The sequence below is a fragment of the Protopterus annectens genome, chromosome 9.part0 (genome assembly GCF_019279795.1).
Source record: "Protopterus annectens isolate FY-2018-M chromosome 9.part0, PAN1.0, whole genome shotgun sequence".
Lineage (NCBI taxonomy): Eukaryota > Metazoa > Chordata > Ceratodontiformes > Protopteridae > Protopterus > Protopterus annectens.
Window position 1 is genome coordinate 1,713,186,677 of NC_056743.1, and position 24,869 is coordinate 1,713,211,545.

General features: G+C 38.2%; 1 protein-coding gene across 1 annotated transcript in view; it reads right to left on the bottom strand.

Moving 5' to 3' along the window:
* LOC122812228 (intercellular adhesion molecule 5-like) overlaps positions 1 to 24,869 on the bottom strand; it is a 469,151-nt gene that overhangs the window by 407,194 nt on the left and 37,088 nt on the right. The window contains exon 2 of the mRNA XM_044084581.1: positions 4,464 to 4,736. The gene's annotated coding sequence lies outside the window, so the exon portion shown is untranslated. The remainder of the gene's footprint in view (positions 1 to 4,463; positions 4,737 to 24,869) is intronic.

The following is a 24,869-nucleotide window of genomic DNA, read 5'->3' on the forward strand; positions in this document are numbered from 1 at the left end:
TATAGATATGACAGTCCTCTTTCTGCAGCAACAGCTGATTCCTGGCATTTCAGCATGTTTGATTCAACTAACAAGCAAACAGGTATCTTATTTATGCAGACAGTACCATCAAATGCCATTTACTTAATTTATTGTTATTTGTTAACTGGGTTGGTGCACTGGACTAGCTATCATTTTCTGTCACAACCCAGGCACAGCAAGCAGAACACAATGCAGCAAGTGATACAAATTCTGATTATAGCAGAGGACATTAATAATAGATGAAATGTCGAGTCTGACAACAGCTTTTGTTTTTTCTTTTTGCGAAAAGTTGTCATCACTGCATACTGCATGCATTACTTTATGTAAACTGACTTCCTTATAACTGGTGGCTTACCTTATACAAGCCTTTAATGACATGTAATAGGAAGAACCTCTATTTAAATGATAAAGTTGTAGAAATATGAACTAATCCTACATTACTGGATATAGGCAGTCTGTGTAGAGGAGCTACATACTGTACTTTTCTGTCACTGTCATTTCTTAACTCCCAGAACAAGCGATACCACTTTTATTTAATGTTTAACTAAACCAATGACCTGAGTTTGGATTTGACTTCTTTTTGATACTCTTTCCTAAAGATTTTATCATATCTATGTCCTTCAGTCTGCAATTACATAAACAAAAGGAATTTAAAGGGATGTCCTTATTTTCAGACAATGCAGAAAGAGAAAGATAAGATGAAAACTTGCTAAAACAGGACTTAATCAGAAGTCTCTTTGCAAATGAAAAATGCACTGGATGCGTCACCAAATTTGATAAAAATGACTCTCTGGCAGATAATGTTATAAAATGTGAAAGAATCCTTTATTACATTCTCTGCTTCATGTATTCTATTGGGAGGGGTGACATGTTGATTTTTTGCCTAATGGTCACATAGCAAAGCAATAAGCACAATTTCACTGAATGTGTTGACAGTTTGACTTAAGGCCTGGATTGATCATACAGCATTTAGATTAGGCTAGTAATTATGCCTACTATGGACTCACCCTGCCTAGGTTTGTTTCTATCTTATACCTGTTCCTTGCCAAGCTATGTTCTTACTCTTCCTGGATCATGGATATGACAAACGGGATGTCTGAAAATGAATGCAGGAACAGCTATCTGCTCTCATGGGTAGCTACGGAGCACAATGGTATTAAATGATTTATTTAGTAATATACAGAAGTGAAGTGGAAGTCAAAGGACTCAGAGGGTGGCAAAACATTATTTATTTGCAATGTGTTTTTAGAAGTATTATGTTTTGTTACAGTGTTATGTGCCACATAGAGGAAGGAACAGCAATAATTTATTGACTTTCCTGTGTGAGTGCACTTGGGTTACCTTCATGTGATCTAACTATCTATTCATCTAAATGTAAGTGGCTGAAAAGTGGGATCTGATAGAGTTTATGTACTGATAAGTCTCTACTATATACTTCCAGGAGCAACTCTGAAGTTAAGGAAAGAATATGATTTTGTGATCATGATTTATAAGCAGTTTTGCAGTTTGCTGTACCACAGTGTTTTGGATTGTATAACTGAGGGACACTTTCAGTGTGTTTTCCCCTTTTTTTTCATGTAGTGTGACTGTGTAGTTGTTATATATAAGTTATTGTAAGCATACCTCTCAACCTCTTAGACTACGAAATCTGGATAAAAGCTATAAATAAAAGTGGGGCAAAGGTCCAAAAATAGGGACAATTTTTTAAATATTGCTTTTATAAACTAAGAAATTTGACAGAATAACAGTTTTTGCATTAGCATGGATTTTCTGAAGGATATGTAGTTTGAAACAAAAATGTCCGCCATTATTTTCTAACTTCAGTCTTTAATGGTTTGTCACTAATTTACCAGAAAACCACAATTTTATAAAAAAAGGACCAAAAATATGAGGCAAAAATCTGGACATTCTGCAAAAATCTGCACAGTTGAGAGGTATGAATAAGTTAGGGTGTATGGGTGGTGCATGGGCTTGCCTCCTGTAAATAACACATTGTTTGTGGTTTTTATGTGTCTTGAGTTATTCTGGGTTTAGAGGAAATGTGTGTTAGGTCACTTTTGTTTCAATTACTTATATTTAGATATTATGTATTTAGACAAAGTGACATAGACTGGGCACATACATACATGTGTGTGTGTGTGTGTGTGTGTGTGTGTGTGTGTGTGTGTCTCTCTCTCTCTCTCTCTCTCAGTTGTACAGATTTTCACAGAATGTCCAGATTTTTGCATCATATTTTTCCAATGTTCCTCGTAGAATTTGTAGTTTTCTTGATTTTTGTGGTAAATTAGTGAGGACTGAATTCACTAAATAATGACAGGCATTTGATTTTCTGACTTTATAGCCTTCAGAAAATGTATAGTAACACAAGACCTTTTATTCTATCTACTGTCTAAGTTTATAAGGGCAATATTTAAAATTTGTCCCTATTTTGGGGATTTTGTCCCCCCATTAGTTTTTGCTTTGTCCAGATGTTTTGTGTTAAGAGGTTGAGTGCTACAGTGAATATATATGTGTGTGTGTGTGTGTGTGTGTGTGTGTGTGTGTGTGTGTGTATAGAAACTTATCAGTTATTGATATTTTTTATGCACATGATAAACATTTCCAACTTTTTTGCGCATCTTCACTCACTGTCATGACTCCTCCTTCCCTCCCTTGTGATCTATCCTCTTTCTACTTCTCAGTAATCCTGCCTCCTCCTTAAACACTAATCCGTTCATTCCTTCAAAAATTATCCTCCAGTTCCAACCATATGGTCCACTTCTCATTAATCCCAAGTGGCTTCTTATTTAGCTATCAACAAGTCCCCAATATGTTCTACTTTCCTATTCTCATTACGTTTTTCGACCTTCCCTGCCCCCCCTACACACACACATGCGCACACAGTGCTTTTAACAGGTCGACTGTAGTTCTGGGTTTGTTAAAACAGCTGCAGATTTGTGTCTTTGATACTTATCTATTATACAGCAGGCACAGATATCTCACGTTACTGGTCCTGCTTCTTCTTCTACTAATTATTATAAGTCAATCATTCCAGATGACTGAACTTTTTCTTCCTCATTTTCTGAACATCCTGTTACATCTATTTGTTTCCTGTGGCTGCAGGTTTTATCTGCATGTTTCCATTGTATACAAACCTGGCCTAGTTCTACTGTTTAATAAGGTTCAATAAATAAATGCGCCCTGAAAAAATATTTTGATGCTTACTCTGCTTACTGCTTGCTGCTTCTTGCTGTGGGATGGATCTGAAGTGTTCTTAAGACACTCAGTCTTGCTGGCTGGATTCTGCTAAAATTCAAAGTCTAGTTATATTTGCATTCACAGTCTGTTGCATACAGAAACTTGCAGAATATACACTGATGAGAGAATATACTTTGCAGCATCAACTTTAGAGAGCAGTAACAAATAACTTTTTATAATAAACCAAACGGAAACACGTTGCAGGCTTAAAGTACTGTTCCAACTTTACTTCTCATATAGTACAGATGATGTGAGAGATATAACATTTACCTTAGGACTTGTGTCCCTACCATATCTCTAACATAGCTGGATTTATACAGCTCTTTATATACACTTTTTAAACATATTTTTGAGGAAACACATTGTTCTGTATTCTATTTTAGAGAATTGCTTATCCTGTAGAAACAATACTAAGCTTCCTTGTTTAACAATGTCTTGTAAGAGACCAGCTTTTCTGACAGTGAATATCCTGTAACAGTGTCCTGATGTCTATGTAGAAAAACATATTTTTGAGAAAACACATTGTCAGAGATCAGCTTTTCTGACAGTGTGAACATCCTGTATTTTATTTGGATCTTTGTATAAAAAAATCTGTTCTTGTGCCATATCCTGTTTTTCATGCAGAGAAATATATTTTTGAGAAAACACATTGTCACAGTGTCATTGTCCATTCTTTAAAAGCAGATTTTGTATTTTTGCTCTTGCATACATCCTGTTTCTGAGTCTGTAAGGGAAATATGTCTATTCAGCAGATTCCTTTTCCAAGCCATGGTCATTTAGTATGACTGCTGATCACATATTACTAAACTCAGTTTCTGCATTTAAGCAAGCCTTTTCTTTCAGCATATTTACAACATAATTAATTTCAGACTAATATTAATAAAATCTAACACGCCCACGTCTACAGAAATAAATACTCTGGATCCTGCATACCTCGTTGCATACTTTAGATTATTCTATGCACATAAAGTAATGTAGACTTTTCCACTGAATTTGGTTTCAGTGCATCATGATACCTGATATGGCATGCTTTTACAAATGCTTATGATATATTGCAGTTTCTAATTCTTGAACAGTTTAGTTGCTTAATAAATTTTATCTCTTCTCTGTGATTAAGAGCAAAAATAAATGGTTGCACGCTAAGTATGTTTAATTAGTAAATACTCCAAAGCAGCAAACAAGTTAATCAAACACCAGTAACTTACCAAAGAGAAGAACTTGGGATCTGCTTTGGAACTGCTGCACTGATGTTAAGTTACAGTTCACATAACACAACGGTGACAGCTCCCATTCAGTTACACTGACAAAATGAATTGCAATCCATTTACTTCCATTTTCCTTAGTATGAGGCAGAGATGTCTCAAAGCCCAAATCCCTGATCTCTTGACAATCTGTAGTGCAGTTCAGGTCCAGTGGTTGTCCATATCTGACGACGGGGTGGACAGGATCAATAACGACATTCACAGATGCATCTGCAGCTGAAATGACAAATTACAGTTCTTGATTCACAGACTATGAGAACAAATCAGTGAGCCTGGTAATGACGATGTTGAAAGCAACAAATATTATAACCCATGATGAAATGGGAATTGTGAGACATAAAAAAGGCAAATGTACAACTTAAGTGCCACTGTGACCTGTTAGTAAACATGTAACATGTACAATGTATATGAATAATATCAAAGAAAACAGACCACAGATTTCATGAAGAAAAACTAAAGGAATGCATTACTGTTTCAGTCATCCAGACACTGAGGGAAACTAGCCAAATAGAACAGAAAAACATTTGGGCCACACTGGACGCAGTGCAATAAAGGGTCACATGTATTGCAAGGATGGTGAATTTGGAGATTGTGTGCTGGATCTTTAGGATAACTCACAACAGAAAATAATGGATGTGAACACATTACAGGGTTTCAGAATAAGGCTGACAAATTTGTCAAATGAATAGTAAGGTACATTTGTAAAATACAAGTGTAAAATTAACATCTTCCATTTGCTGGAAGCAGACTTAATAACAGGAAGTGGAGCAAGTAGATATCAAAATACTCACCATCATGTTTGGCCCATGTCTTCTAATTGCAGCCTTAGAGGTAAACATCTGTTGGGGCATTATTTTTGTAGCTGTTGCCCTCCTCTCAAACAATTCACATTAAGAGATATACACTAGGGAGCATTTGTATTTGCAAAATACCTGACATATACTAGAATGCTTAATTATCCCCCCCCCCCCCAAAAAAAAAAGTAAAATTTTTGTTAGGAATTTATATGACACCTTGTGATCCTTACCAGCACACTAGATTATACTACCCCCATCCTGATACTAGAAGGAAATCCCCTACTGGCGAAGGGCAAGCATATCCCTCTCCCAAACATTAGTTCTTTAGCAAGTGTTGGACTCTCTTTATTCATTTTCCAGTAAATGAAATCAGCAGAAATGTAGATGGATGAAGTATTAAGGCATTTATAATTTTTCGTGATATCTGTTTCTCCAAATTCCTCTGTAGCTTTGGCATGCCACAGCATTAACTGCTTGCCTGTTCAGTGTACTGAGTTCAGGCAGCTGCTCTGTGTACCAGTTAAAATGAGATATAAATTATTGTGCTGTGTCCAGGCAATGACATTAGTGGTAGAATAAACCATTTCACCTTTTGAATTTCTGGATTAGAAGTTTGTGCTTAATAATGCATGTCACATTTTTTGTACTGTTGGAAAAGCTTTAAAAAAAACAGTGTTCAGCCACAAATAGGATTTGTGGCTACTAAAAGTGAGATAATTATAAAAATTAGCTAAGCATAAATAGCTTATAGGTAGCAAAGTGGCACAATGGCATAGTGCTTGATTGTCCAGTTTACATCTCATCTGGAGTGCCTTCTCTGTGGTGTCTGCAGTTTCTTACTGTGACTGTGATAGTTATTTTCTGCAGGACTTGCACAAAATTCATGTAATTATTGCTACCATTATTTCACAAAATGTACAGCCCCCTGAAGTACAATGCCCTCTTTGGTATGTATCTAACCAGGCACATCCAACTGGAACATCCACGGAGGTTCCTCCCTAAAATAACACAGAATGTAAATACCATGTCCTATGCTGACTGCCTCAAAGCCCTATCCCTGCATTCTGTCTCCTACAGTTTTTGCAGGGGAGATCTATGCCTGGCATACAAGCCTTCATTGGACCACAATTTGATGCACCTCCTGCATATCTGCAAAACAAACAGCACCAGAATTATCCATTATAAAGACTTAAACCTTGCCTGTGATATAAGTAGGACCTGCTGATGGGACAGGTATGTATCCCGGAGACTACCCTTCTCTGGAACAAGTTCCCCGTCCATGTGAATCAGAGTTCCTGCCCGACTCACTTCAAGTGTAACTTGGATAATTGGATGGGGAACAAGAAATGTATCCCTGGTTTGGCACCTATGTCTCTAATGAACACAGTTAGCTTGTAGGTGCTTCATTTCTAAGCCCCTACTTACACGTACCAAGGGTGCTTGAAGTTGACAGATATTTGGGATACAAGTCTAGGCTTAAAAAGCCCCAGTGGTCATTAGCCTAACACACACTTGTAAGCCTATAAAATCTGTCAGCAGATACAAAGTATTCATAGGCTCATAGTAGGTTAGTAGGCTAGCAGTCCTAGAGCCTTTACAAGCCTAGCCATGTTAATCCCAAGTATCTCCATTTGTTCTTTTTTGGGTAGTTTGCAGAACAAATTTATGAACAGAGCAGGTCTGCGACCAACACCAGTTACCCCTGCCAATGAGAGACATGGGTGCCACCCCAGGGATGAATTTGCAGTCTCCCATCCAATTATCTAGGTTGTGATTGAATAGGGTCAGTGAAAAGTTCTGTTTTACGTGAACAGGGAGTCTATTTCAGAGAAGCGTCAGCCAATGGGAGACATATCTGTCTCTCCAGCATGATCTGTTAATGTCACAAGCAGGGCTGATATCCCTAGAGTGAGTGACTCTTGAGCCATTTGACTTGCAGATGTGCAGCATGTCCATTAGGGCAGGGTTGGAGATTGCCCTACAGGCCAGGCACAAGTCAGGTCTCAGCAGCCTATAATATACAAAGTAAAGTGACAGGGTTTTCAGCCTGTCCGTATAGGTCATTGTGTGGAGGTCCCTGTATTTTCTTAGTGAGAAACCTCTGATGTCTCTCTAGCTGCTGCAGGTGTCCAGTGAGAAATATGCAAAAGGGTGCATTATACTCTTTTAGTGGTCTTATGAGGGTTCAGTACAGTGGAGTTATAACATCCCTTGACCTGGATGCTATGCCCTTGCTTATGAGGTGCACTACATAGAATGCTTTTCTTACCACTGTGGAAACTTGATTGTCAAAGTTCAGATTACTATCAACCTGCGTTTATAAGTATCACATCACTGGGTTAGAACTCAGAGGGGTTCTGTCAATATTATAATTTGTAGGAAATTCCATTTTGCCAAAGGGAATAATAATGCATTTTTTTGCATTTAGTTTTAGACCATGGCTTTGGCACCAATCATTTGTTTGTGTTAGCCCTTCTTGTAATATGTTGACATCATTGGGGGACTCAATGATTGCTCCCAGTCTGCAATCATCAGCAAATATGGTGAGTCAAATGCCATCTGCTTTGGCCTGGACTTATGAGAAATAGATGCCAAACAGTAAGGGCCCCAACACAGACCCCTGTGGTATTCCACTGGTGACGGGTCTACTTGTGGAGGTGGAGTAACCAATTTTGACAGAGTATGTTCTGTTGGTGAGCCAATTGGCTACACATCTAGTAACGTAAGGGTTAATCTTTATCTGGGAGAGTTTCTCAATGATGCCAGAGTGGGGAATTGTGTCGAAAGCCTTGGCAAGATCAAGATAGGATGTGTGCACTGTTTTACCTTCATCCATTGCTTTGATGACATTCTCAAAGAAGTCTACCAGGTTTAATATGCATGATCTACCCTTAACGAAGCCAAACACTGCTGGGTCCAGCATTTGGAGGTCACCTATGTCCTTGTTGACGAGGTCCATGATAATTCTTTCTATGGCCTTGCAGATGAGGCTGGTTAGACGTACGTGTCTGTATTTCCCAGGGTCAGTTGATGGTACCCCCTTTGTGCAGGGGGATTACTATTGCTGTTCTCCATTCTGTAGGAACATAACCAGTTCTCAAGCTATGATTAAAGAGAATGCCACTTGGGTCACAATGCCTTATTTTAGATTGTTTAATAAACGGCCTGGGATATTATCTGGTCTCACTGAGGCCATGTTTTTGGCTTTGGTGAGTGCAGAGATTACCTGTTCTCTAGAGATACTAGCCAGAAAGATGGTATCAGGTATGCTTTGGGATATGGTAGGTGGGAATGGGGGGGGGGGGTGAGATCTGTGCTGAATTTGTCAGCTAGCAGGTTGATGATATCTTCCAGTGTAGTACGAGTGATCCCATCTACAACCAGTTCGGCATATAGCTGGGCATTCCCTTTCAGACTTCAGACATAGTTAAAGAATGCCTTATGATTATCCTTGGCTAAGGATATGATTTTAGTTTCGTAATTTGCTTTAGAAGACTTTACAGTGTTTCTTTAATTATGATGCCAGAGAAGAATTTGGGTAAACAGGTATATCAATGACTGTTTAGTGGATGAACTTAGATCCATACCAGTTCCTTTTATGTGATTTATCAAGAAACTCTATAACTCAGTTAATGCAGGAATTCACAAAAGAAAGATATTTTATTAAGTCAAAAGATAGGTTGAAGTTACATAGTAGGTATAATCAAATCATAAAACAAATTAAGCAGACTCATAATGTGTTCTTCATCTACAGCTCATCTGAAGTTGGAAAGGCACAGCTGCTTTCATGGTATTACACTTTAATATTTTCTCATAGCCTAAGGCCATTCAGTCATTTGTTCTCTGATACCCACTTTATCCTATACAGGGACACAGGGGAAGCACATCCTCTCCCGAGAGGCAACATACAAAAATCAGAGCATGCACAAAACTCACACATATAACTAATACCTATTTTTTTTTTTGCACTTGCAATCTCAGTGCTGTTTAATACTTCTCTGCTGCATTTATTGACTTAGTTGAATTTATCACTGTTTTTCAGCCTGCACTTGTTAAAGAAACTCCATATTTTTGTTATTGTACTGCTCTTAAGTCGTTTTAACAGTATTCTGATATTTTCTAACCTCGTCTGATACTGCAAAAGCTGTTCTGAATTTACCAAAATTATCCTGAGTTTGCCAAAATATTTATAAGTTTTGCAAAGTTTGTCTGTGTTTGTAAACATTCTCTTATGTTTACACACTTTTTTCTGTATTTGTAAACATTTATCAGGGCTTGTCAGCTTATTTTCAAGGATTCCTGATACTGCAGGAGTTCTGCCTTTTGTTATAAAACATGTGCTACTGCACTTGAGCTGAAAACCAGTTCATTTTACCTTGAGTGTTTTTTTTTTTTTTTGCATTCTGGTGGGAGCAGAGAGCTGATTCAACCCATCCAAGTTGGAACTGCTTATTGTGGGTTTATCTGATTGGCCTGAGAGCTTAACTGTGTAAAAGTCTGGTGTAAAAACATTACATTTTTGTGAGACTGTGCTCATTTATTCAGCGCTTCCCTGTGGCTGGCTTGGACACCTGTGAGTATAAGACCTTGGATTGCTTTTAAACCACCAATGGACCTAAAAGCTGATATAAGCTTTTTTTTTTTTTTTTTTTGCACTTGCTCTGTCTCCTTGCTATTTAATACTTGCATGCTGCATTCACTGATATGGTTGAATTTGTCACTAATTTCCACCCTATGCCTGTTAAAGCTATGTCATCTGTTTGATACTGTACTGCTTGTTTTAACAGTATTCTGATATTTCCTAACCTCCTCTGATACTGCAAAAGTTGTTCCGTGTTTGTCAAAGTTATCATGAGCTGGCCAAACTATTTCTAAGTTTTGCAAAGTTTTTTCTGTGTTTATAGAAGTTCTCCTTCATTTGTGCACCTCTTCTGTATTTGTTAACATTTCTCAGGGTTTGTGAACTTATTTGCAAGGTCCTGATACTGCAGGAGTTCTGCCTTTTGTTGTAAAGCATTTGTTACTGCACTTGAGCGCAAACCTTTTTACATTAAAAGTTTTTCTGCACTGTGGTGGGAGCAGAGAGCTGATTCAACCTATCCAAATTGGTAACTGCTGGTGTAAGGCTTACTGTTTGTTTCTCTGATTGGTCTTTGGGCTTAACTGTGTAAAAGTCTTTCATCCTGCTGGTATAAAAGCCTTGCGTTTGTGCGATGTGAAAGTCAGTGCCTTGTTTATAAGCAACCGCTCCACTTTAAAATCTTCTTTAGGAAATACTCTCCATAGTCTCCCACTGTTCATAATTGCTTGAAATGCTGCCAGTTTGCACAGAGAGCAGCACCACTGTAGGTGATCTAATAGTATATTACTAAACACTCTCACTTAGACCTACTCCTTCCCATCTAATAGCGATCTTGTATAATGGATAGGCGATTCCATGTCATCTCTGTTTCTGGCCTGGGGATATGGGCATCCTGAGTCAGTGTAGTAACTGCCTCATGTTCACTGACAACTATTTAATTTTAGAACGGACAAACACAATATGTGAGAGATGTAGATACACAATGTCATTAAAGACAAAGCTCTCACATATACACGCACAAAAAATGCAAACCAGGCTGTCAGTGTTACATCCAAAACACTCACTGCCAACACTAAGAAGCAAACACGCAGACCCACATATGCAGAGGTACTCACTTTAATCTACCCAGACCTCTAAGACTTCCTAAAAGCATCTGTCAGTGGCCCTGCATACACTCAAAACAGACAGCACTTCACACAACACCCTCTGAAAATCATAGTAGCCCCGCTTCCAAACCCATAAGGCAACAAACCACACAGCCAAGCATTCTAGTTACTGGGGATTCCAGTGTAAAGATCATGCTGATGTCCTTCTTACCAGCTAAACAAGGAGAAGATCACAGTGAGTGGCATGTCTGGAGCCAGGATCTGCCATATCATGCATACACTTATATTTTTAAACCATAAGTACCAGTATGACACAGTCATAGTCCATGTGGGCATAGGCATAAATGATATAAGATGTACCTCATTATACTATATGAAGAGAGACATGGAGCTTTTTAAATATGTGTCCCAGGCAGGTATGAATCTAGCCTTGAGTAGCATCCTACCTACACCAATGATGATGCCACAGTACCAGCAAAAAATGATTGACTTCAACAATTGGCTTAGTTTCTGCTGTCATAACAAGGGGATCCAATATCTGTCAGCTTCAGGTGACATGATCGACAAGCCATGATGCTTTGCCAGAGATAGTTTGCACTTGTCATCACTTGGCTTCCAGATACTGGCAAAAACTTTATCTACCTCCCTAGTGCCTTTTTTAGGCCACGCCAAGTTGTTAAACTCCAACATAACAAAAAATCACTCACAACTCTCTAAAGTTTCTGCTGCTCAGTGCTAGGAGTTTAAATAAAAAAAATGCACTCCCTTGAATCATTCTTCACCCTGGAGAATACAGACATATTTGCAGTCCTGGACACATTATTGAGAACCATGGAAAGCACCCCGGCCATCAAAAGCTTCAGTGCCTTTCATACATTTTGATCTCCATCAGCTTAGGATAAAACAAAGGGAGGAGGCGTCTCAGTGTTCATAAAGGACAAGTACACAGCTAGACTGGTCCTACAACATCACTCACTTTAGCTGCTCCATACCCAACTAACTTTGGTTGTGACCTGCTGTCATATCCTTGCCTGCTACAGATCCCTTAATATTAGTCTGGAAAACCGCACCTCCTACCTAAACTTCCTGGAGTCTCTTAACATTCAGCCTAACACTATACTTATGGGTGAATGTAATTATCCCTTCAGAAACTGGGAGACTTACATGACTAATAATTCACTTGTGCAGAGGTTTTTGGATTTTGTTAATGCAAACACCCTAGAGCAACTAGTTAGCTCCCCAACTAGAGGTACAAATATCCTAGACCTACCTCTCACGAACATGGGGGGATGATGCTCCCACCCATGCATTAATTCCTCCCTGGTAAGATCTGATGACAAAATGATCTTCTGTAGTATTAAAACTAACCAAAACCCCCCATCAGACTCCAAACCTGTTAAGAATTTTGCTAAGGCCAATTACCTCAAACTTAGTGACAGCTTATTAAACTTCCAAGCCCCTCTGAACCTGGATGACACTGAGGCCTACTCTGAGCTGCACACAAAAGCACAGTCCAACCACATTCATAGCTGCATAGAGGAGACAGTACCTGCCTGAGTCAAACCTATTATTAGTGGCAAAATAAACCCACCTGGTGACCCCTAGCAGAAATAGGCTATTCAACAAAAGGAAAAAATCCTCTCCAAAGCCAAGAAAGAACAGACAAAACAGTGCAAATAAACACTCACCAGTCTAAACAAACAAATTAGAAAGCTGGTCAAATCTGCCAAAGCAAACTATGAGGCAAAGATAGGCTTCCAGGTGAAAGATAACCATAAGGATTTTTTTAAATTAAGCAATGTGCCAAATTAATTATGAATGGCAACACTTACAGACAGCCTGAAACTATAGAAAACCTGCTGACAGACAGTTCAATTCAGACTTCTCCCCCCATCACCTCCTATCACACCCAAAGAAATACCTGCATCCATCCCCTACTGGTCATTACAAGGTCACAGGACCTTACTGCATTTGCTAAAGCCAAAAACACAGCCTCCATGGGCCCCGATTACATTCCAGGATGCTTCTTAAATAGCTTAAAACAGAATCTATCAGGGCCACTAGAAACCCTGTTTAACCACAGCCTCCAGACGGGCTTTGTCCCAGAGGAATAGCGGACTGCTACAGTCATCCGTCTGCACAAGTGGAGTGCCGATTTACTGACTCAGGGAACTACAGACCCATAAACTTCACCAGTATTATCTACAAGGTCATGGAGAGAATTATCATGGATCTGATCAGTAATGACATAGGAAATTAAAGGGCAGCCTTGCCTGCTCAGTCTGGTTGACTTCTTTGAGAAAATCACCGGTGACATGGATGAGGGTAAAACAGTACACACCACTTACCTAGACCTGGCCAAAGCTTTCTACACAATCCCCAACTTGGGGATGATAGCTAAACTTACTGAGTTAGCCATAAAGACCTACATTATCAGATGGATAGCCAACTGACTCAATGACAGGACACGTCTGGACAGGTGAATCCACTTCTGATAAGAAACCTGTTGCTAGCAGTGTCTCACAGGGCTCAGTGTTGGGACCCCTCCTGTTTGTTATATACTTCTGTTAAGTGAAGGCTAATATTAGGGGCTTCTGGCTTACCATTTTCGCCAATAACTGTAAGGAGGGAGCAATCACTGAATGCCCAAACAATGCTGACATCCTACAAACAGGCCTAAAAATGAAAAACAACTAGTGCCAAAACCATGGATGGTGGGACTAAATGGTAAAAAATGCTTAATCATACCCTTCTATAAATCAGATATCCCTGCAGATTGTAATACTGATAGCACACCCCTAAAAGCAGACTCAGTGGTGAAGGACCTAGGATCATAGATAGATAGTAACCTAAACTTTGACTACCAGGTGGCTACGGTAGTAAGGAAACCCTTCTGTATTGCTCAACTTATAAATAAAGGCATGACATCAAGATCAAAGGAAGTCATACTGCCATTGTACTCAGTCCTCATTAGACCCATAATCAAGTGCAATGCTCCCTTCTGTATGTACCTAACCAGGCACTTACACCAGTTGGAGTGGCCACACTCATTTCTCACTAAAGAAATACAAGATGTTGACATGTCACATGCAGCCTGACTAAAGACCTATCCCTTTACTCCATCTCATATTGTTTATTGAGAGGGGACTTATGCCTGACCTGCAAGGTATTCTCTGATCCAGCCCTGATGAAAATGTTACATATTCTCAAGAAAAATTGTATGAGGGTTACATGTTCCATGGAAATGAACCTTATTTGTGACTTTAACAGAACTTCCTGGAGAGACAGAGTTATATCCCAAAGGCTACCTCGTCTATGGAGTAAACTTCCCATCTTCGTAAAACAAAGTCTGTCCATCACTTTCTTCAAAAATAATTTGAATAAATGGATGGGGAACTGTATATTCACTCCTGGGGTACTTCCCATATCCCTTATGGACATAGGCCGTCTGCAAAATGACTCAGGCCTCCAACACCCAAATACCCACTACCCTGATACTAGCCCATCCCATATCTGGGGAATTAAGATATAATATTGTAATATTTAGTGCCGCGGTGGTATGGCAGTAGTGTTGTTATCTCACAGCAAGAGGTTCTCCAGGGTCGATTCTTGGCATGGCTTGGGAGTGTCTTCTGTGTGGAGTCTGCATGTTCTCCCTGCGGTTGGGTAGCGTTCAAAAGACATGCGTGCGTAAATGGGCATGCTTCGTTGAAGGTTGGGCATCGAGCTGGCACCTCGGCGTTTCGTAAAAAATCTACTGCCAATTATTAGCAGACTGGAGTTCCGCTGTGGCGACCCCTTATCGAGAAAAAGCCGAAAGACAAACAACAACAACAACATTGTCATATCCTGGGTATTACTGGCTAAGCTTGTAAAAGCTCTTATGCCATTAGCTTACTAATCACCTATGAACCTATGTGCAGTTTAGAAGATCACCAATTCACCTAATTGTTTCCCTTTACACCATTTATGCCAAATACCCACCACCTACCTACATCTGAGGCTTTATGACAGTTTCTGAAAAAAATGCAATTTATATTAAACAGCTGTCACTCTTAGACTTCTTCCAGCTATGGATTTAATTGGAAGAATTATGATGACGGGTTCATTTTAATACTGGAGTAATATTCATTTGTTCTCAGCAATAAGTTAATTGCTATATACAAGTTTAAATTCTGTTCACACTGTACAAGCTCAATAAATTATAAATCTGAGTTTGTTATGTGCTCTTTCTGGACTTATGGATGTAAGGAACAGAGCATGACATTTCAGCACCTGAATGTAGTTTTAAATTTCTCTTCAAAATAAGCGAGACATGCACATTCTGCTCTCAGCACACACTCTGTCCTATACCACCACCATTCTCATATGGGATGGAGGCTGAAGACTGGTGTATGAACCAGGTGACCTAGGGTCAAACAGTAGATCCAACAGCCAAGCAGCCAGATGGAGTAGGCAGAACTGAGTGATTGCCGACATTCCTGACTCTCGAGGAGGGAGCTGGGACTGCACCTGTCGAGCATTCTCTGGTGAAGTTCAAAAGATTTTTCCAAGAATACTTGACTGACCTGGTTGAAGATGTAACAGTTTAAGCACAGAGGGTTAAGTCTATGAACTGGTAATTAGCTTTACCCTGTAGTTCTGTGTTTGATTCCATCAGTCTCAGTTTGCCTGCTGTGTGATTCTGAACTTACACCTTAATCATATAGTACTCCTGGGTCACCATTGAAAAATAGGCTGTATTTCAGTTGAATAAGCTAGTTAGAAATACAAATAAACAAAAAGCTAGCATATCAGTATGGTGCATTTAGTACCCAGAGGTATCAGTGAAGTCACCACTGTGTGTTTGAGTTACAGATATAAACTATGGATTACAGCCACATCTGTGCCTGATAGCTATGCATGTTTAACAGTATGGATTAGAGCTACCTCTGTGCCTGATAGTTATATGTGTTCAACAATATGGATAAGAACCACATCTGTGTCTAATATCTGTATGTGTTCAACGGTTTACAATTAGAATCTGGAAGTGGATTCGGTTGAATCCACTTTGAACGAAGTCTGGAGGTCTAACGGTGACAATGTCGCACTCCGATATTGTCGAAGTACCAATCTCACCCCTATCTCAACCCATGTTAATACTTGTACCAAAATTGCATTCGATTTGTACTACGACATTACCGGAGTTCGAGGCTGTCAGTTTTTGGGGACATGGGTCTATGATATAATCATTTGACAGAGTACGCTTCCAGATTCTGATAGTAAACCGTGTTCAAAACTATGGATTAAAGCCACATCTGTGCTGATAGCTGTATGTGTTCAACAATATGGATCAGAGCCACATCTGAGCCTGATAGCTATATGTGTTCAACAATGCTTCCCACTACTCTGCTAATATATAAAGTGCCAAACTGATAATCCCAACAGAAAAGGAAGGACCCCCACAACTTGGTGATTTGGGGTGGAATGCTAGATAGGATGGGTGAAGTGAATGGACAGTAAGGTTCACAGGTAAGGCTTGATAGTTAAACTGATGAGACCAAAAATAATACCCGTCTTATCCCAATAGCTCATTATGGATCTAGTTGTTACAGGTATGAGGTCTGTGGAAAGCTTGTATCACATCATAATTACTAAACACAAATCTTCTTCCAAATTATACATATGCTCATTTGTTTATTTTCTTTCTCTTGTAATCTCTTTCTAGGACATAAAATCTTTCTTTTAATATCTCTATCCATCAGGTCAGTACCCTTCCTCCCATCCTTCAAAACCATTCTGAAAGACTTCCTAGCCAAAAGATGACTCTGTTCTTGCTCAACACCAAGGTAAACTATACCCCTAAATGTGAACAAATACCTTTTCATACCTTAGATCTCCTTACTCTCCCTTCTTCACTCACTTCCTTAGTTCTATCAGTTTCTCACCCTTGGCTTTCTCTCTAAATATACCATAAGCCTGCTTTTCTCTCACTTTGTATTGCAATTCCTGTTTGTATTATGCTAACTTACCTTACATTTCTCTATAAACCAGGTAAAATTTCTCTATTAAATCATTGCCATATAATTGTATCTATTCTTAAGCAATATTTTAATACTATGTCTAATTTGGTATAATTATTTAAACATTATTTGATTTTTGTATTATTTTTAAAGACTTGTATAAATTAAAATGTTTGTAATATTTTGAAGCTTTTCTCCCAGGGCCTCAGCTGAAAATGAGCTCCTACCTAGTCGGACTTTTCCCAGTAATTAAATGCCAATAACTAACTAACTAACTAACTAACTAACTAACTAACTAACTAACTAACTAACTAACTAACTAACTAACTAACTAACTAGGTAACTAAATACAGAGACATTTCAAAGTGCAAGAAGTTGTCAAGAAATGGCTCTCTGAAATGTAACATTCTCCAGGTTTTCAAATCAATTCAGAATATAATCAGTACTGTTCCTAATGCAGGATGCAGCACATTCTGTGAAGCATTCTATAAACTTCTGTACCCTCATAGCCCTAGCTAACTGATAGCAGGAATAGTATCAGATACATTAAGTGAAACTGTCGACCAAAAGTGACCCCTATCAGACTGGCTTCAGTAAAGAATGCATTAGCAGTTGTAGCTTTATACTCGTGTACTCTGTTATATAATAAGTGATGCCAGGAGCCAGAGTGTCATTCAATATGTTCATTTATGTCTAGTTTATACATTAATAGCAGGGGAAGCTTGCTTTCTCATTTACACGAGTGCTTGATATACTGTGTACTTCCTCCCAGCCAAACTGTATAGTCACTGGAAAACTATTTACTCGTAATAATTAATTATATCTGTTTAGAATCAGTAATGTTCACATGCATACCATGATAGTTGTTCATAGGACGTTTAGTCAGCTCTGAGGCATAGAGGGATGAAACCAAACCAGGTGCTGATGTTGGGGAAAAAGGAATGGTGAACAGTGCCTGCTTTCTTCTTTCAGTTGAAGGAACATTCTGGGGCACGCTGCTTATAATACCAAGGCCATGTTTAGAACAGGTGCTGCAGTGTAAAGGGGTCAGATGTGTTATCATGTAGGTGGAGCATTTTCCTTGTAACATTAGTGCACGTCAATCTTGTGATATCATCAATACATATCAAGGGAAGTGGAAATTCAGTAAAAAGCTCACTGTGACCTGCAATATGACGGCTCTTCATTTGACCCCTTCCCACTTGGTTGAAAGTAATAGCTCACACCCAAGAATAGATAGAGACCTAGAGGACTTCAATATGTAGGGCACTCCGGGAAGGCAGACCCTTTCGGTGAAGGTCACAACGGGAGGGCTGTCACATGCATAGGCACTACTGAGAAAGGAATATTAGGAAGATGGCATCAGAGGAGTCTTAAAGTCTACATTAGCAGTGTGACAAAAAGAAACAAAACAAAATATTATTGAATGTCTCTTTCATCTTTAATGTACTTGAATGGATGTCTGACTTACATGCTAATATTAACAATAGACTTTTCTTTACATTTCATAATATAATATTTCAATGACTATTCATTTCAAAAATACTTTTTTTCTTTATGATTCATAAAGTATTTCACCATTTATAAGTTCTAACTGAGGTCTCCTCAAGCACTTTAGATATGGTTTCTGTAGCCTCACTGGTCTTGTGGCATGGATTAAATTAGGCCTAAGAGATAAATCTACCTTTGCAATATAATCGTTTTTCTGTTGTTCTGTTGGTTCAGTGCCTTCATCTTTAGACCTCAGGGAATGCAAATGCATTTGCTATAGCATCTCTTATTGGTCAGCCGCCCTTGCCAGAGTACACACTGCCTCATTATCTTTCTATATACAGGGATATTTTATTGCCTTCCCTTAAACATTCTTTGCTTTGCTTTCTTGACTTTACTGACATCAACCATTGCTGATTTTAGGCTCTTACACCTGTCTTACAGGTTCTTCTTGACCATGAGACCTCCATTACTGGGAGGTGCCCTGATGTATCCCTTCACCGGAGGATTCCAGCTCTCCAGACCAAAAGAGTCTGGCTCATCTGGGCCATACTCAGAGTTTCACCATTCTGTGGTAAGGATCCATCAAGTTATGATTAGCATCAACTTATGAATTTATTTTATTTTTATTTATTTATATTTATTTACAGGGGTAGTGCACTGATCTCAGTAGACCATTTGCAGGCACAGCCCAAGTGAATAGGATCACATACAAAATGAACAAAACATATTTACAGATACAAGGATATACTAAAAAAATCTATATACATATTTACAGATGCAAGAATATGCTACAGCATTTAGCTCAAGAAGCAGTTTACAATGTCAAAACATGGATGTAAAATTGGAATTATGCTTAGCAGAACTTAATGGATAAGATGTAGCCATAATGATCAAGGCAGTTTATGCTACAGTGATAATCGTATATCATTATAGAGAGAGGTATACACACATTAGAAAAGCCAAGTGAGAATAGTTGCAGGAAAAGATACCATGGGGAGAAGGCAGAGAAAAAGTGAGAGAGCCACGAAGAAGGAAGAGGACTAGAAAGAAGTGTGAGAGAGATGCAAAAAGAAGAGGGAAGTAAGATGAATGAGAGGCGGTAATTAAGGGGATAACAAGATGAAATAAAGAAGGATGAAATATGGATAAAGGGGTGTGGGAGAGCTGCAGGGTTCATGTAATGTGACCTGAGTTAGTGAGCTGCATTTTGACATTGCAGTTGCTTTGTAATAAAGTCTGGCATGTAAATTGACATGTGCAGCATAGCAGTACTGATATCTGGGCAGCTTCATTTTGTTTGTATGAAGATGTGCTCCTTGAGCTGTTGTTTGATGTCTGAGTATGTTTGGATGGCTCAGATAGAGAGTAGAACGGAGTCCCATAGCTTGGTCACCCCTCCTTCAAATGGCATGGTTATAGTTAGTCACCCTACTGCAGGTATAGCTATACTCATCCATTGCCATGTCCCGCTCTCAGTTTTAGACTCTTTGACTGTAATACTGAGATAACTGAACTTAAGAGGCACAAACTGATAACAAATTGAGGTTCTGTTGTTGACATCTATTGAACAGAACATTAACACTTGTGTTTGCATCTCAAAATAAACATTATACTAATTAAAAAGACTGTGGCTACAACAAAATACACAAACCGATGATTTTTAAAGCTGCTTCAGCATTTTAAATCTGAGCACTTCATTAAAACTCATAGAACAGGAACTGATCAATCACCATTCACTTCCTCAAGGAACCAAACCGATCAGAGTTTTGTGATTGGTAGTTTATAATATTTATACATACAAACTTTCTGACAGTGAACTGCTGATACTTAACAGGGGTTGGACATTTATCTCTGCTGTCAACGGCAACCTTTCAGATTTTTGACTGACATTAGACTATTTACAAGACAATTTAATCTAAAATTGTTGTTTCCAGAGCAAGATAATAATTATACTAGTACGAGTCTTAGAAAACCGAAATATTTTGTACCAATAATAATGCCATGCAAGCCTTTCAAAATGAGCATGATATTTATTTATTTAACAATAATGAGCAACATAAAAAGCTCTTTTTGAATGTATCTAGTGACAAGAAGGTCACACTTAAGAGTTTATTAGATAATAATGATATTTTTATTATTAAGGGAGCTGATAAAGGTTGGACACTTGTACTTATGTATAGATTCTTTTATTTGGATTCTATATTTGCTTTATTACATGATGTGGATATACATCCTCCAATTAACAAGCGTAGGGTTAATAGTATTATTAGTTATGTAAATGCACAAATGTATACTATGCACTTACAGTTGATAAGCCCTTCTGAATTATTTTCATATTCCTTCTTAATTATTTCTATAATATTCAATTTTCCAATAATTAAGATAATTAATTAAGTGAAACTTTTTCTAAAAACACACAAACTTCCCACACAAAATAATACATCGTTTGTAAGGTCTGTCAAAATATGTATATAATATGTATATAATAGTTATTCTTACTAATAAATTCCAAACATTTAAAAAAATGTGTAGTTTAAAAATACAACCTTGTTAAAATATCCAAATCCCTTAAGTGTTTATAAGGTGTCTGCCCTTAATTTTTATAGTTTTATAGAAATGATTTCATTTAACCCTGGTGGTACACTGGCATTACATTTGAGCTACCAAAAAAGTTCCTTAAATTCAAGTTTGCTCTCCCACTTACCTCCTCAAGGGTTAATAATAATTTTATCCAAAATACAAAAACTGAAACCTTCGAACCCAAGGCATAGGCAAGAGTGTTTGTATAGAGCACTGGCATTATTTCAAGTTTTTATATCGTAGTTATGATCATATATTCATTTTCTTAACGCTTTCTCTGTCTTCTCTATGTGAAATGATGGCATGCCTTACATTTAGTTAAATAAACAACTCCTGTTGTAGTACAATCTCCTTTAATAAACCTAACATTATATTCATTTATAAATAATTAATCCGTCTGTAGTATGTATGCACACTGTTTGCAATTTCCACATTTCCATGTCTTTTCATAAATAATAGTTTCATTGTAAGTTCCTCCATTTTGGAAAAGACTCTTTAAATTCCTAGAAACTTTTGTACCTATTCTTGATTGGCTCTCTACTATTATATAAAATTATGGGTTAGACTTCAGTATACTCCAGTTCTTTTCAATAACTGATCTAATTTCATGACATTCATTATTATATTCCAGTACTGTAACAGTTCCAAATGTGAAACCCTTTTTGTTGCTGCTTTATTATTTAAGTCAATATCCAGAATTGGTTTAAGCTTCTGTGCCCTATTGTCCACAACTTCCCTTACAGTTCTCTCAACCAAATGTCTTGGGTAACCTCTACCGTAAAACGTTTTTTTTTTTTATTTCAATTTCCTTCAAGAAAACATCATAGTCTGATACCATATGGGCAAACGTAATAGTTTGTCCCCTCTCAAGATTCATTTTTTGATGGTGGGGTGGGAACTTGTTAGAAAAATGTGTATTTGAATACATGAGAAATGCTAGTTTAAAAGCAAAGTAGTATATAATGCATTTTATTCTATTAATCATATAGTAGTAAAATTAATTCATGTCTAAATGTGAAGTAGTTTTGAAACTGCAGTGTGGCTTGAAGCAAAAGCTGATCCCTGACCCTGACAGAATGCTAGCTTAGCAAGTTTTAATGTTTATGATTTTCACAAGTGATTATCTGCTGGGTCAGGAAATTAAATGTGTGAAATAATGAAATCTTCTGCTCTTTCCTGGCGGAATGAGATGGCCTTGTATATGTGTTACTTAGATATCACACAGCTGTGTGAGAAAGTGTAACAGAACAAAGACATGCATTAAAAGACTGAAGCTGCTATTGTATTCGAACTGATATGAAACCTTGAATAAATAACTTTACAGAAAGACATTATGACTGACCAGCTGGATAGCAAGGCCGTATTGTATCTAAAGGAAAAGTTTTTTTTAAATGTACAGCATCAGCAAACTTAATGAATGAAGAATTGTAAGCTAAAGTGATGTAGATGCCCTGTGACATATCACGTCAGTAAGGTGGGCATAGCTTGAATGTTAAACCTATATAAAATTGTGTGCTTCCTGTTTCATGTCAGACAAAATTCTGTACTTGTATGGTTTTTTGCCTCCTGGTGTACAGTAGTAAACTTTTGAATCTGAACCTCCTGTATATTGAATTCTGAATTTTATTTAACAGTTTGGTCCTTTCGAGACGGAATTCCCTTGGTAAGCTGCAGATCAGAGCGTATCGGTGGTCGAATACTGCGCAGGAGAAGTTACCGAAATGGTTCTTCTTGAGTGAAAAGACCTCCGACTGAATTGTCGTGTGTAAAGAGGCTGGCCACTTTCTGATCTGTGGCCAAAGAGCGGAATTTGAACGATTTTCAATACTGGAGGCTCAGGTAGGAAGAATTTGCCTTTTTTCTGTTTTAGATCAGGGACTAGGTTACAGTATATTGTTGTCAAGATTTGTTTTGCAGATCAGGGACAAAAGGAAGTACTGTATATTTGGTCATAGATCAAGGTAACAGAATAAGGTAGGCAGTTATTCTAGATAAACTGTAAACAGGAACTAAGATCTTGATATCACGTGATAAAAAAGGGTTACGTAACATTTTCTTTGACATGGGTAATCAGTGCACTAAAACCTCGCGAGATCTGCCCCTAACCGAAGACGCAAAATACATGCAATTACAGCGTTCTGATAACGTTAGGTATTATACGAAATGGGTTAACAAATATGAATTTGATGGTAAACTAGATAAACCTTCACTAGTTAAACTCCTTAAACAGCTTAAATCTGATGCAGGAGGTCAGGCAAAAAAGCAACGCCAACTAGGCATTCCTCAAGCACACAGGTGGATTGAGGAAGCAAATTGTAGAGAACAGAAGCTTAAAAATTCAAAAACATTATTTTTAGACAAAGAGGATAATAACTTGGTAATAGCAACAGCTCCTCCTCCTCCTCCCTTACCCTTTTCAGGATATGAAGCGAGTGGACAGGCTGGTCCGCCTCCGCGTTATCCTGAAGTTTCAGCAAAACCACAATTATTTGTTAGAGATCCTATTGAGACTAGGTCCCGAACACGTAAAACACATAGGGACACAGGATCATACCAGATAGAGAGAAATCTACAGGATGAGAGTGAGGAAGAAATATGCCCACTTATAGAAGTTCCAAATCCTCAAGCAGGACAGGAAGGGCAGGATCCAACACTCTTAGTATATAGACCATGGACACCGGAAGACATCCGGAAGGCTACTGAGGGAATCCCCCATCCGAAAGTTAATTTTACGAAATTTTTAGAAGATTTACAAGGCATGAGGTTAAGTTACCACTTAAATGGGGAAGAAGTAGAAAAAGTAGTAAGACAAATTATAGGTCCAGATTGGCACATGATTTGTGGCGCCTGGAATCCTCGTAATGCAGAGCTCAGACCACTCCCACATAGTGACGCAGAGTTAGACAACAGAGTGAAAGGTCTGACAGACCGAATCTCTGAGAAATGGAAACCCAGAGCAGACTGGACTTGCATTAATCAATGCATACAACAGGAAAATGAGACAATAGATGGATATTATGCTAGATTATTAGAATGTTTTAATAATCATAGCGGTATGTCGGTTCCTGAGAACCAAACAACTGATTCCCCTTATGAACAACAATTAAAAAATGCATTTTTGAAAGGTTGCATTGCACCTATTAGTAGCTTCATTACGAAGCATATGATAGATCATCGAACAGGGAGGCTACAAGCCTTACTCGAATACACTAGACATGCTGAGAGACATTTTAATAGTAAAAAGAAAAAGAAGGCACAAGTCTTCACTGCTGAAGACGGAGCTGAAGTATTTGTATTACAGTCAGGTAAAAAGGGCAAGAAGAATGCCCAGGGAAACAAACAGTCTGACAAACGATCAGAAGATTTTGAAGAAAGGAAAAAGAGAGGTGAATGCTTCAAATGCGGGAAAAAGGGACATCTAGCAAGGGATTGTAGGCAAAACAAAAAGGTAATTACAGAAGATAAAGGAGATGAGGACTGACTATATGATAGTGAGGATACGTCAAGTGAAAGTCAGAAATCATCAGAAAAAGGTAAGAAACAAAAAGCAAATGTAAATGTGATAGAAGGAGTAGAGGAATTGCAAATAGATATGGAGGATGAAGAAAGTGAAATTTTGGACTTAGCATTATTGAGCCTAGAGCTCTACTTAGCAGATACGAAACCGGAAGTTACACTTCTGGTGGAGGGAAGGGAAGTCAAATTCCTGTGTGACTCAGGAGTGTCACGGACTTTGATACACCCCTCCAAGTTACCAGAACATTCCGAATCACCTGATTATATACTAG